Below are 14,805 nucleotides of genomic sequence, written 5' to 3'. Positions count from 1 at the left end.
ACCGGGCTCCCTGCTCAGCGGGGGGCCTGCTTCTCCCTCTGACCCTCCCCCCCTCTCATGTGCTCTCTCTCATTCTCTCTCTCTCTCAAATAAATAAATAAATAAAATCTTTAAAAAATAAATAAATAAATAAATATAATATGAATATCTTAATTCAAAATATTGCTAAATTAACCAATAAATTTTTGTATATCATGAAAAGAGAATTTCAAAAGATATCTAGAAAACAAACCATCAATATACATGGAAGTCTAAAAGGAATTCCAAATGAAAAGTTATAATTAAAGTAATAGTTAAATTTTTTCATGAAGTAAATGGCATATAGATTAGAAGACCACAAAATGTACATCAATTTTTCTTAAAAGAGCTCATAAAACTACTAAGTAAATTATCATGTTGGTAAGTTTTCTCCTGGCTTTCTGGCATCCAGGCCTAATGGCCATCCTTTTGGACTCTCTCCTGGTATCTCTAGGATATGGCACTTACAGTTGACTCTGTTAAAAAGAAAAGGGGGGGGGGGGCACCTAGGTGGTTCAGTTGTTAAGTGTCTGCCTTCAGCTCAAGTCATGATCCCAGGGTCCTGGGTTCGAGCCCCGCATCAGGGTCCCTGCTCAGTGGGAAGCCTGCTTCTCCCTCTCCCACTCCCCCTGCTTGTGTTCCCTCTCTTGCTGTGTCTCTCTGTCAAATAAATAAATAAAATCTTTTTTTGTTTTGTTTTGTTTTGTTTTAAAGATTTTATTTATTTATTTGAGAGAGAGAGAATGAGAGAGAGCACATGAGAGGGGGGAAGGTCAGAGGGAGAAGCAGACTCCCCGCCGAGCAGGGAGCCCGATGCGGGACTCGATCCCGGGACTCCAGGATCACGACCTGAGCTGAAGGCAGTCGCTTAACCAACTGAGCCACCCAGGCGCCCAATAAATAAAATCTTTAAAAAAAAAAGACTCTTTCCCTCATTCTTCCATTCCATTTTCTCTATTTTTCGCTTAAGTCTCAATGTAAATGTCATCCACCTACAGGCTGTTACTTCCTCTCCCACCACACAAACATACAAACTAAATCTGGAGAAACTGTTTATCCCACCTGCTGTTTTGACCTAAACTTTCTGTTCTTTAGTACCAATTTCACTAAAATTTTGTTTACATTGTGTATCTAAAATCTTCTAGAAAGTCAAGCACTTTACTTTTTATGCATACTTTAATATATATATATAAAACCTAGTAAATAAATGATATTAAATATGTTAGCTTCAAATATACTAGTGAAAAATCCTCACAACTATTGAAAAAAAAATTACTTATTAAAGAAAAGTGCTAATTTCTGTCAAGAAAATTCATAAAAGAATCAAATGGAAAAATGGATAAAACATGCTATATATTTTTAAAGAACTTTACATCAAGATTTAACTACCCTACTACATTTGATTTCTATTTTAAGATATGAAAAAAATTAACAAAAGTTGTTATTTACTGGGAGATCAATTTAGGCTAACTTTACATAAGCTACAATATTATCTACCTATGAATTTACTTTAATACACACACAAACACACATATATTTTTTTAATGGATAATCTTCCAAAGAGCACTGGAATTGGTTTTTAATCTTTGTTTCATGCATTGGTAAACTGAGATGTGAGAATATTAAGTAATGTTAATAAGTGTTGGAGCCAGGGTTCAGTCCTGTTTCATGTTATTCTAGGTCTGTAATTTCTGGATATGGCACTGCCTCTTCAGGATTGCACACATAATCATCAAAATTACATCAAGGAACATCTTAAGAAATTTTATTTTATCTAAAACACCCAATGTTTATATCAAGAAAGTGGAATAAAATCTAAACAAATATCAGTTGATAATTTTATAATTGCATAGATTAATCAAAATCAAAATATCATCATTTGATAGATCATTTATGATGTTAAAAACTACAATTACTTATTGAAATGTCACATATCTTGCAAAAATGTATAATTTTATTATTTTTTTTAAAGATTTTATTTATTTTTTAGAGAGTGAGTGAGAGAGAAACAGCATGAGAGGGGAGAGGGTCAGAGGGAGAAGCAGGCTCCCCGCGGAGCTGGGAGCCTGATGTGGGACTCGATCCCAGGACCCTGGGATCATGACCTGAGCCAAAGGCAGACGCTTAACTATCTGAGCCACCCAGGCGCCCGCAAAAATGTATAATTTTAAAATATGTAATTGAATAAAGAAACGCTAATAGTCTAATATATAATAATAAGGAAGAGGCAAACATCTCTTAAAATGCAATTCAGAGACTTCCAGGGAGAGGATCCTAAGCTCACCTCACCCCATGGACACACTTAGATAACAGCCACATCAGTGTAAATAACCCAGAAAATGACCTGAAGACTGGCAGAGCAGACTCTCCACAACTAATAGTAGAGAGGAGGCCACATCAAAAATGGCAGGAAGGGTGGCCACTCAGTAAGTAATAAAACTGACCACAAGACTGTCTGCAGGAGGGAGAGACATGCAAGCTTATAAAAAGGACAGGGCAGACCCCACACCAGGCATCCCAGGCATGGGAGACCCACACTGGAAAGATAAATCCCCATAACATTTGGCTTTGAAAACAAGAGGGGCATAATTTTATGAGTTTTTATAATCAATGGGGCTTAACACCTGGAACTTTAAAAATCAGCAGGCTTGGCTCTGGGAGAGCAACTGGGCAAAGGAAACTGAGTCCCTGCCATTAAAGAGACAGCATAACAGCAACACTGAGATACAACATAAAAGCAGCATTTGAAAAATGCAGATAATATGGGAAGGAGATTTAATTACTAATCTCAGAACATGTGCCGAGGGGCAGGGATCTTTAGGAGTCTTCTCCAAGAACAAAGAATGGGCGGGCACCATTTCCCTCTGCCATCCCCCACAGACACCTGCAGAAACCAGTGCAAACACTCTCTACCTAGTTTGCTAACAGTGTGCTTCACCCCCAAGTTTTCCTGCAACCTGCCCCCTCCAACCTGACCTTGACAAGAGCTCAATAAAGCAGATCCAGGTCCCACAGCAGACTGGCACAAACCCTGCTAACACCATGCACCCCACCCTCATGTTCTCCTGTAGACCAGCCCTCAGCAGGAGTCCATCCAAAGCAGGACCACAAGTTGTGACACTGTGCAAGCAGCCCCAACAGTGGCCATCACCACTCTAAAGTGACTCCTATCCAGGGGCAAGGGGAAGACAACCACACACACCAGTCCAACTGTGGCCCCAGCATGGGGCTAGGGGCAGACATCTGGTCTGACTGCAGGCCAGACCGACCAATGAAGGCCTCTCATGGATAAGACAGGGAGGAAACCCTGCAGTTTAGTGTGACCACAGCTCTGGCAAATGCCTGGTTTGACCCAACTAAAGCCCAAGGAAGCCACAGACTGGCACATTAACAACACAGGAACCAAACCCTGCCCACAACAGACAAAGTGAGCCATTGCAGATGACTAAACTGAAGGCAAACATGGCTCAGCCACAACAATCAGGTGCACACAGTACTCATAGGAGACACCCTGAAGCACCAGATTCTGGATGAACAAGGGACACTGCACTACAGCGCATTATAGGACCTCTTCTTCATATGGCCACTACTTTCATGAGCAGGAGATGCAGCTGACTTTCATAACACAGAATAACAGAGAGTTAGACATATGAGGAGACTGAAGAATATGTCCCAAAGGAAAGAACAGTACAAAATCACAGCAAGAGAGCTAAATGAAATGGAGATAAACAATATACTGATAGAGAATTTAAAGTAATGGTCATAAGGATACTCACTGGACTTGAGAAAAGAGTGAAGGACCTCAGTGAGACCCTCAACAAAGAGATAGAAAATATTAAAAAGAACCAAGCAGAGATGAAGAACTCAATAACTGAAATTAAAAAATACACTAGAGGGAATAAATAGTAAACTAGAGGAAGCAGAAGAATGAATCAGCAACCTAGAAGACCAAGTAATGGAAAATAATCAACTTGAACAGGTGAAAGAAATAAGAATAATAAAAAATGAGAATAGATTAAGGGAACTCAGTAACACCATCAAGCATAACAACATTCTCATTATAAGGATCCCAGAAGGAAAAGGGAGATAAAAGGGGGCAAAAAAATTATTTGAAGAATAAAAGATGAAAACTTCCCATATCTGGGAAAGGAAACAGAAATCCAGATCCAGGAGACAGAGAGAGCACCCAATAAAATCAACAAAAAGTTCACACAAAGACAAGTACTAAGTAAAATTATTGCAAAAAGTAGCAATAAAGAATTTTAAAAGCAACAAGAGAAAACAGTTACTTACAAGGGAAATCTCATAAGGCTATCAGCTGAAACTTTGCAGATTAGAAGGGAGTGACATGATATAGTCAAAGTGCTGTAAGGGAAAAGAAAAAAACCCTGCAACCAAGAATACTCTATCCAACAGGGCTATCTTTCACAATACAAGAAGAGATAGAGTTTCCCAACAAACAAAACTTAAAGGAATTCATCACAATGAAACCAGCCTTACAAGAAATGTGAAAGGGGATTCTTTAAATGAAAAGGAAAGATAATAAGCAGGAATTTTTAAAAAGTAAGAAGCAGGGGTGCCTGGGTGACCCAGTCCGTTAAGTATCTGACTCTTGATTTCAGCTCAGGTCATGATCTCAGGGTCATGGGATCAAGCCCTGTGTTGGGCTCCATGCTCAGCTCAGAGTCTGCTTGAGACTTCTCTCTCTGCCCCTCATTCCACTGATGTGTTCTCTCTCTCTCTCTCTCAAATAAATAAATAAAATCTTTAAAAAAAAATGAAAAAGGAGAAACAACAACCAACACCACAGAAATGCAAATAATTTTAAGAGAATAGTAGAAAAATTATATGCCAACAAATTGGACAACCTAGAAGAAGGCATAAATTCCTAGAAACATAACCTCCCAAAACTGTATCAAGAAGAAGTAGAAAATTTGAACAGACCAATTACCAGCAATGAAATTGAATCAGTAATCAAAAAACTCCCAACAAACAAAAGTCCAGGGCCAGTTGGCTTCAGAGGTGAATTCTACCAAATATTTAAGGAACAGATTTAAATAACAAATATTTAAAGAACATTTAAATACCTATTCTTCTCAAACTACTCCAAAAAATAGAAGATGAAAGAAAGCTTCCAAATTCATTCTATGAGGCCAGAATTACCCTGATACCAAAACCAGATAAAGATGCCACAGAAAAAGAGAACTATAGGCCAATATATCTGATGCACATAGATGCACAAATCCTCAACAAAATATTAGCACACTGAATCAAACAATACACTTAAAAAAGTCATTCACCATGATCAAGTGGGATTTATTCCCAGGATGCAAGGGTGGTTCAATATTTGCAAATCAATCAATGTGATACATCACATTAATAAGAGAAAGGACAAAAACTATATGACCATTTCAATAGATCAAGAAAAAGCATTTGACAAAGTACAATATCCTTTCATGATAAAAACCCTCAACAAAGTAGGTTTAGAGGGAACATACCTCAACACAATAAAGGCTATATACGAAAAATCCACAGCTAAAATCATACTCAGTGGTGAAAAACTGAGAACTTTCCCCCTAATATCAGGAACAAGACAAGGATGTCCACTCTCACAACTTTTATTCAACATAATACTGGAAGTTCTAGCCACAGCAATTAGACAAGAAAAAAATAAAAGGCATCCAAATTGGTAAGGAAGAAGTAAAACTTTAACTGTTTGCAAATGACATAATACTATACACAGAAAACCCTAAAGACTCCACCAAAAAACTACTAGAACTGATATATGAATTCAGTAGTCACGGGTTACAAAATCAATGTATAGAAATCCATTGCATTTCTATACAATAATGAAGTAGCAGAAAGAGAATTTAAGAAAACTCCTAAGGACAGGCACCTTCTCCTTGCTTCTTCTTGGGGTCTTGGCCCTGCTCCCTCCCTGCAAAGAGTTTGGACATGTCAATGCACATCTGTGCTGGTGGGGCCTTAAGTGCTCTTGGGTCCACACTGTCTCTGCAGGTGCAGAAGCATGAGCCATGGGTAGATCACCAGCACCCACAGGGTCACCTTCCAGATGAAGGAGAATGAGAACATCACCATGGTGAGGGGCATCCTGCTTTTGGAAAATCTGATTGTATGAAGGAAACTTTCCCATCTGGTTCGAGATCTCAGCAGTATTCTGGTGCTTATGGTTCCTCAGTTTTGATGAAAAGAAGAATTGAAAAGAGTGTGAGGAGCAGGCATTGGAGCAAACCAAGAAAGAGTCTGGAAATCAGAAACAACTAAAGCAACGCAAAGAACCAAACTGAGGACTTTTGCCAATGAGCAGTTAACCAGAGCAGTTAACCAGAGCAATTCTTCAAGACAGGATTTCAAGTGAAGAAGAATGAACCAAGGCAAAGCACTTGGCTAAGCAACTGAAAAGAGAAAAATCAAGTCACAGAGGCAGGATGCATTCTATAAAGAGTAACTGGCTAGAGGAGAGGAGCTCAGAATTCTACAAAGTTACCTTGAACATTATCAGAAAGCTGCTGAAGACGGGGAAGCAAAGTTCAAGCAATATGAGTTTCATCCTGTCTGGGCTGATCTGCAGGCCAAAGTTCTCCGGTGTTACTGCCAGAACATCCAGCAGACCCTCAGCTGCTGCACTCTGGCCAACCAGTACATGCACTGTGTCTATCAGGCTAAACAGGGCCTTCTTGAAAATGGAGGATAAAGTCAACTTTTAGAACAATCAAACTCCTCAATGTTAATTCCAGAGGCAGAACATTCCCCCCCCCCCCCCCGCCGTAGGTAAGAAAGTAACCCATTCAAAGAGAAGACAATTAAGGAAAAGCACCAGAGGGCAGATTCAACCAAAGAAGATCACAATTTGAAAAGCTGAGGCCTAGATCAGGTATCAGCCAGCAAGGACACATGGCAGTATTAGTGAACCCCATTTACGATGATTAAAAGAGAAAGGCAGTCCTCTCTACCTTTTTAACTTTCTATTCAACTTTCTCTTCTAAGCAAGCTCCATCATTTGGTGACCCTTCAATCTGCCAGAGCTGGGTTTGGAATTGAGAGCTAAGGTAATTGGAGTGGGGAGAGGCTAGGGCACCAAAGCTCGCTCTTGGCTCAGCAGTGTTGGGTGGAATGTCTAGGCTGTGGCATGTTGGTTTTCACTCTTTTTCTTTTCTCCCTTGATGATATAAGAGCTATTTTATTTTAACTTATTATGGTGATCACACAAGTAAGACAAAAAGGAGAGAGAAATGTACCTCTTTTACTGGAATAATGTTTATGATTATGAGTGAAATAAGGCATTTTTTATCCACATAAAGGCAACCTTGGCCTTTACAACCTCTTCTCGATTGTGAATACTACGTCTTTACTTCACTCACTATCAATAATAAATATATTTTCTGACAGAAAAAAAGTAAAAGGAAAACAATTTCATTTACAATTGCACCAAAATAATAAAATACCTAGGAATAAACTTAACAAAGGAAAAAAGGAAATGAATAAACTTAACCAAGGAGGTGAAAGACCTGTACTCTGAAAACTACAAAACACTGATGAAAGAAATTAAAGATGACACAAACAAATGGAAACATATTCCACTCCCATGGATTGGGAGAATAAATATTGTTTGTGTCCATACTACTTAAAGCAATCTACAGATTTACTGTAATTCCTACCAAAATACCAACAGCATTTTTCACAGAACTAGAGCAAATAATCCTAAAATTTGTATAGAACCACAAAACCCCCAATATCCAAAGCAATATTGAAAAAGAATAAAATTGGAGTCATCACAATCCCAGATTTCAAAATACACTACAAAGCTGTAGTAATCAAAACAGTATAGTACTGGTACAAAAACAGACACATAGGTCAATAGAACAAATTACAGAGTTCAGAAATAAGCCCACAGTTATATCGTTTCAATTACTTCACAATGAATGAGACAAGAATATGCAATGGGAAAAAGTGTCTTCAACAAATGGTGTTGGGAAAACTAAACAGCTACATGCAAAAGTATGAAACTGGACCAATTTATTACACCATACACAAAAAATAAACTCAAAATGAATTAAAGACCTAAATGTAAGACCTGAAACCATGAAAATCCTAGAACAGAACACAGGCAGTAATTTCTCTGATATCAGCTGTTCAATATTTAGATATATCTCCTAAGGCAAGAGAACAAAAGAAATGGCAAGAGTAGGAATCTTTGTCTTGATCCATTCTTTACCACTGAGGATAATATTAACTATAAGGCTTCACATATATTGCCTTTATTATGTGAGATAACTTCTTTCTATAGACAGTCTGTTGAATGATTTTAATCATGAAAGGGTGTGAATTTGTCAAATGCATTTTCTGCATCTAATGAGGTGATCGTGTGATTTGTATCCTTCATTCTGTTAATGTGATGTATCACATATATTGACTTTCATATGTTAAGCCCATTCTTGCATCCCAAGGATAAATCCCACTTGGTCATGGCTATGCTTCCTTTAATGCATTGTTGAATTTGGCATGCTAGTATTTTGTCAAGGTTTTTTGCATCTATGTTCATCAGAAATATTAATCTAGGGGGAGGAGCAAGATGGCAGAGGAGTAGGAGACCTAAATTTCATCTGGTCCCAGGAATTCAGCTAGATAGGGATCAAACCATTCTAAACACCAACGAACTCAACAGGAGATTGAAGAAAAGAAGAGCAACAACTCTCTCATCAGAAAAGTGACCACTTTCTGGAAGGTAGAACGTGCGGAGAAGTGAATCCGAGGCTATATTCGGGAGGATAGACGGCGGGGGAGGGGGCCTCCATCAGCCCACACCGGCAAGTGATAAGAGCAGCAGAGCACAAAATCAGAACTTTTAGAAGTCGGCTCCACTGAGGGAAGTCGCTCCAGTGGCTAAGCGGGGGGTGAACACTCGCTGGGACAGTGTGGTCTCAGGACCCTCAGGGTCACAGAAAGACCGGGGGTGCCTGAGTGCGGCAGAGCTCCCAGGTTTCGGAGTGGGGAAGCCGGCTGCAGAGATGGAGCCAAGGAGTGGGCTCTCAGTTCAGAGTTGCCATAAACCGTGATCCACGGCACAGTCGGGCCATTGCTCTTCCAGCAAGGACCCAACAAGCTGCAGATCCAGGGAGATTCCCCTTCCTCCCCTGGGAGGAGCAGCACGGGAGCACACCGCAGGCATCTGCTGGGTTTGGAGACTCCACACAGGGTTGTGTGCCAGAGATAGAAAAGCTCGGTCACAGGCCAGGTGAGCACGGAGTGTGGCCGGAGACCCTGGAGACAGGAGTGACTGACTGCTTTTCTCTGGGGGTGCACTGAAGAGTGGGGCCCCAAGTTCTCAGCTCCTCCAGGGGGAGATTGGGAGGCCCCCATTTTCACTCTCGTCTTCCAAAGCCCTACAGAAAGCTTGCAGGGAACAGAGGCTCCCGAGAGCAAACCCAAGCAGATTACTTAGCCTGTCCCCAGCAAGGGTGGGGCAATTCCACCTCCGGCAAAGACATTTGAGAACCACGGCAACAGGCCCCTCCCCCAGAAGATCAGCAAGAACAGCCAGCTAACACCAAGTTTACTGATCAATGAGAACGGCAGAACTCCAGCACTAGGGGAATACTGCACATAGAATTCACGGTTTATTTCCCATAATTCTTTAGTCTTTCAAAGTTAATTTTTTTTAACTTTCTTTTTCTTTTTTTTTTTGAATTTTTCTTTTTCCCTTTTTCAACCAACATCTTATCAATCCCCTTTTTAAAAATCTTTCTTATTTTTCATTTTTAGAGTCATATTCCATCCCTTCATAGTAGTTAACCTTATTTTTGGTGTATATATATATATATATAAGTTGTTCTCTCTTTTAAATTTTGGGATACAGTTTCTTCTAACAGACCAAAATATACCCTAAATCTCTACTGTATGGCTTTGTTCTAGTCTCCTGCCTGATCACATTCTCTCCCTTTTTTTTTTCTTAAATCCTCTTCTTTCTTTTTTCAACCAACTTCTTATCAATTCCTTTTTTTTTAAAGATTTTATTTATTTATTTGAGACAGAGAGAATGAGAGAGAGAGAGCACATGAGAGGGGGGAGGGTCAGAGGGAGAAGCAGGCTCCCTGTCGAGCAGGGAGCCCGATGTGGGACTCGATCCAGGGACTCCAGGATCATGACCTGAGCTGAAGGCAGTCGCTTAACCAACTGAGCCACCCAGGCGCCCCTTATCAATTCCTTTTATAAAATCTTTTATAATTTTCATCTTTACAGTCATATTCCATCCCTTCATCATATTTACCCTTATTTTTGTACATATATAAGTTTTTCTTTCTTTAAAATTTTGGGAGGCACTTTCTTCTAACAGACCAAAATACACCCAAAATCTAGTGTGTGGCACTGATCTATGCACCCGCCTGATCATATTTGATCATATTCTGGTTTTTGTTTGTTTGTTTGTTTTTATCTTTTTCATTTTTTTTTTCTCTTTTTTCTTTCTTTCCCTTTTCTTTTCCCCTGGTTTCAGGTCCCTTCTGATTTGTTTAGTGTACATTTTCTGGAGTCATTGTTACCCTGTTATCATTTTGTTCTTTCATTCATCTATTCTCCTCTGAACAAAATGACAAGACGGAAAAAATCACCTCAAAAAAAAGAACAAGAGGCAGTATCGACTGCCAGGGACCTAATCAATATGGATATTAGTAAGATGTCGGAACTAGAGTTCAGAATGACAATTTTAAAGATACTAGCTGGGCTTGAAAAAAGCGTGGAAGTTATTAAAGAAACCCTTTTCGGAGAAATAAAAGAACTAAAATCTAACCAAGTCGAAATCAAAAAGGCTATTAATGAGGTGCAATCAAAAATGGAGGCTCTAACTGCTAGGATAAATTAGGCAGAGAGAGAATTAGTGATATAGAACAACAAATGATGGAAAATAAAGAAGCTGAGGAAAAGAGAGATAAACAACTACTGGATCATGAGGGCAGAAATTGAGAGATAAGTGATACCATAAGACGAAACAATATTAGAATAATTAGGATCCTAGAAGAAGAAGAGAGAGAGGGGCAGAAGGTATATTGGAGCAAATTATAGCAGAGAACTTCCCTAATTTGGGGAAGGAAACAAGCATCAAAATTCAGGAGGCACAGAGAACGCCCACCCAAAATCAAAGAACCCCCGCCAAAGAAGATGTGGTATATATATGCAATGGAATATTATGCAGCCATCAAAAGGAATGAAATCTTGACATTTGCAACGACGTGGATGGAACAGAGGGTGTTATGCTAAGCGAAATAAGTCAATCAGAGAAAGACATGTATCATATGACCTCACTGATATGAGGAATTCTTAATCTCAGGAAACAAACTGAGGGTTGCTGGAGTGGTGGGGGGTGGGAGGGATGGGATGGCTGGGTGATAGACATTGGGGAGGGTATGTGCTATGGTGAGCGCTGTGAATTGTGCAAGACTGTTGAATCACAGATCTGCACCTCTGAAACAAATAATACATTATAAGTTAAAAAAAAAGATGAAGAAGATAGCAGGAAGGGAAGAATGAAGGGGGCGGAAATCAAAGTGGGAGACGAACCACGAGAGACTATGGACTCTGAGAAACAAACTGAGGGTTCTAGAGGGGAGGGGGGTGGAAGGATGGGGTTAGCCTGGTGATGGGTATTAAAGAGGGCAAGTTCTGCATGGAGCACTGGGTGTTATACGCACACAATGAATCATGGAACACTACATCAAAAACTAATGATGTAATGTATGGTGATTAACATAACATAATAAAAAAAAAACTAATGATGTAATGTATGGTGATTAACATAACATAATAAAAGAAAAATAAATTTAAATTTAACAGTGTATTTTAAAAGCAAAGGAATGAAAGCAAAACAAAGACTTGTCAGACAAAAAATAAATACTTTGCAACCTGAAGGCCCGGATTACCAGCATTAATAAAGGATTTATTTCTGGCAGAAAAAAAAAAATCTCAGATGAAAATTAAACAACACAACATTTGATACAGCAAATTGTGGGAAAATGTTCAACTTGTGTGGACTATAAGAGACCATTTTTATGTAGAACAAAAGCCAAAAAATGTTTTTGGCAAATTATTCTAGGCTAAGCATGCTTGGCATCATTCATTAAATTTAGGAATTTTCTAGCACTGTGCCTTGACGAGCTTCCAACAAGAGCTTTTGTAGATGTTAATATATACCTTTATAAATTGGATATGGCAAGGGGTAGTTCTTTAAGTGGGAAAATACTAAATCCTCCTGAAAGTAATGTCTTTATGCAATTACTGTGAAGTAATGCTATAATAAATGATCACTGATTTGGGTATTGGTATATGTATTTATATAAATATATATGTTAAGTCACACAGAGAAAGACAAATACTGTTTGATCTCATTTATATGTGGAATCTAAAAAAACTGAATTCATAGACACAGGAAGTGGAATGGTGTTTTCCAGGGGCTGGGAGGAAGGAGAATTGGGGAGTGTTTGTCAAACGGTACATGGTTTCAGTTATGGAAGATGAATAAGTCCTAGAGATCTACTGCAGAGTACACTACCTATAGTTAACCATACTTAAAAATTTGTTAAGACAGTAGATCTTATGTTAAATATTCTTATCACAAGGGGGAAAAAGAGGGAAAGAGGATACTTTTAGAGGTGAGAGTTAATTTTATGGCATGGTTTTTGATGACATTTTCGTGAGTGTATACTTCAAATTCATCAAGATGAATACATTAAATACATACGGCATTTTTGTATGTCCATCATACCTCAGTATAAATAAATAAATAAATAAATAAATAAATAAATAAATAAATACACAAAAATGAATAAATAAACTGCCAACTTAGAATCTATACTCAATGAAGGTATCCTTAGAAACTAAAGTTTGCTTCTGTTTCCAGCAAAGATGAAGGAAAAGGATTCATTGCAGATCTTACAACTAAAAATACCTGGAGATAACACGACAAACAAGCATAAGAAGACTCTGAAAGGTGAAAGAAAAGGAAGACTACCTAGGGACTTCGAGAATGGAGGAACAACATGACAGTGAGACCCCTGGTTTTTCTATTACCTCCCATGTGTCCCAGACAGGGAAATTCAGAAGCTCTCAATCCAGAACGACCAACAGGCACAAAAAATATATAAACTCCAAAAAAGATCTCCTAATCAAAGCACTAGAAAATAGGTGGCCTAACAGTGGAGAACCTTTGGGTAATAGCTGCTTTACTCCAGCCAAACATCAACAGAAAAAAAATGCACACCCCATCCTCTGCAGCTTAGGGGAACCAGACAGGGAGCTTATCTTTGACTCTACCTTCACACTCTGCGTAAGTAAGTGCACTGCACTGATTTCCCCCCACGAAGCAATGTTGCCAGACCTGAGAAGATAGCTGGTTGTAGCAGGTGGCTCTCTAATTTCCCCACCGAGTGGTGTCAGCAGGGTCAAGAGGGGAGCAGATCTTCCATTCCCTGCTCCATGAAAGCAGCTCATTCTCTGATCTGCCAGCCAGGGTAGCATCAGTGAGCTGAGTGGGGAGCTGATCTTTCATTCTCATCCAGTGGAAATAGTCAATGCTTCAAATCCTCCTGTAGGGTAGGACCAGCAAGATCCAGTGGTGAGCCAGCCTCCACTCCCACGTGGAGGTGGTGTTGTTTGGAGCTACATTCTACTTTCTTCCATCCTTACTGTCCTGGGGTCCAATGGGGTACTAAAACTCCACACCCACCTGGAAGCAACAAGACTGAATGAGGCAGTGAAAAATAGGGCTGGTCTACACTCTGGTCCCCTGCAGTATACGTGGGGCAGTGGAGAGCCGACCCTCCACTCCCATCTGGCATTAACAAGGCAGAATGATGCCGTGTGAGGTAAAGGTAATCTGTATTCCATTTCCCCCTTCCCTGTGTGAGCGGGCCCCAGTGGAAAGCTGACCCTCCACCTCTACCTGTCAGCATGATGTGGTAGGAAGTGAAGTGAGGTGGGCCAGTTGGCCCCTGCTCACCCACTTCCCCTGGCCAGAAAAGACTAGCAGAGAACTGGGAAGCCCGATGCTGCAGCAACAAAGTAAGGTGCGTCAGATCTCGGCGTGCCCTTCCCTGCTGAGTGTACACCCCCACTAAAAGGCAAAAAGACAGTGTGAATCAGTGCCTTAATTTCAGTGTGAAGGTGTCATCAGGGCCGAGAAGGAAGCTGCACTTGCACCCCACCCATCTGCAATGGGGCAGCATGGGTAGACTGTTCCACTTTTGCCAGGACGGTGTTGGCAGGGCTGAGCAAGAGACTGGAAATACACACTCACTTGGCCTTGTGCTCACCTCAACAAAGAGACCGGCTGCTAAAAATATATATATATATATTACATAAGATTCAGAATATTATAATAAAGTATCCAAAATATCAAGAATACAGTAAAAAATTGCTAATCACACAGAGAACCAGAAATACCAAAACTTGAATGACAAAAGACAATCAATAGATGCCAATATTGGGATGAATCAAATTTTGGGATTATCTCACAAGAATTTTAAAGCAACCATCATAAAAATGCTTCAATACAATTGTGGATTCTCTTTAAATAAATGAAAAAATGGGGCACCTGGGTGGCTCAGTCGTTAAGCGTCTGCCTTCGGCTCAGGTCATGATCCCAGGGTCCTGGGATCGAGTCCCACATCGGGCTCCCTGCTCCACGGGGAGCCTGCTTCTCCCTCTCCTGCTCCCCCTACTTGTGTTCCTGTTCTCGCTGTCTCTCTCTGTCATATAAATAAATAAAATCTTTTTAAA

At 39.9% G+C, this 14,805-nt stretch overlaps 1 pseudogene; it reads left to right on the top strand.

Moving 5' to 3' along the window:
* Positions 1-393: 393 nt before the first annotated feature.
* On the top strand, positions 394-6,733 carry LOC110577786 (annotated as a pseudogene).
* Positions 6,734-14,805: the final 8,072 nt, after the last annotated feature.

Source organism: Neomonachus schauinslandi, chromosome 5 (assembly GCF_002201575.2).
Source record: "Neomonachus schauinslandi chromosome 5, ASM220157v2, whole genome shotgun sequence".
In the NCBI taxonomy this organism is placed as follows: Eukaryota; Metazoa; Chordata; class Mammalia; order Carnivora; family Phocidae; genus Neomonachus; species Neomonachus schauinslandi.
The sequence above is the reverse complement of the archived record's forward strand: the minus strand, read 5'-3'. Positions and strand labels throughout refer to the sequence as shown.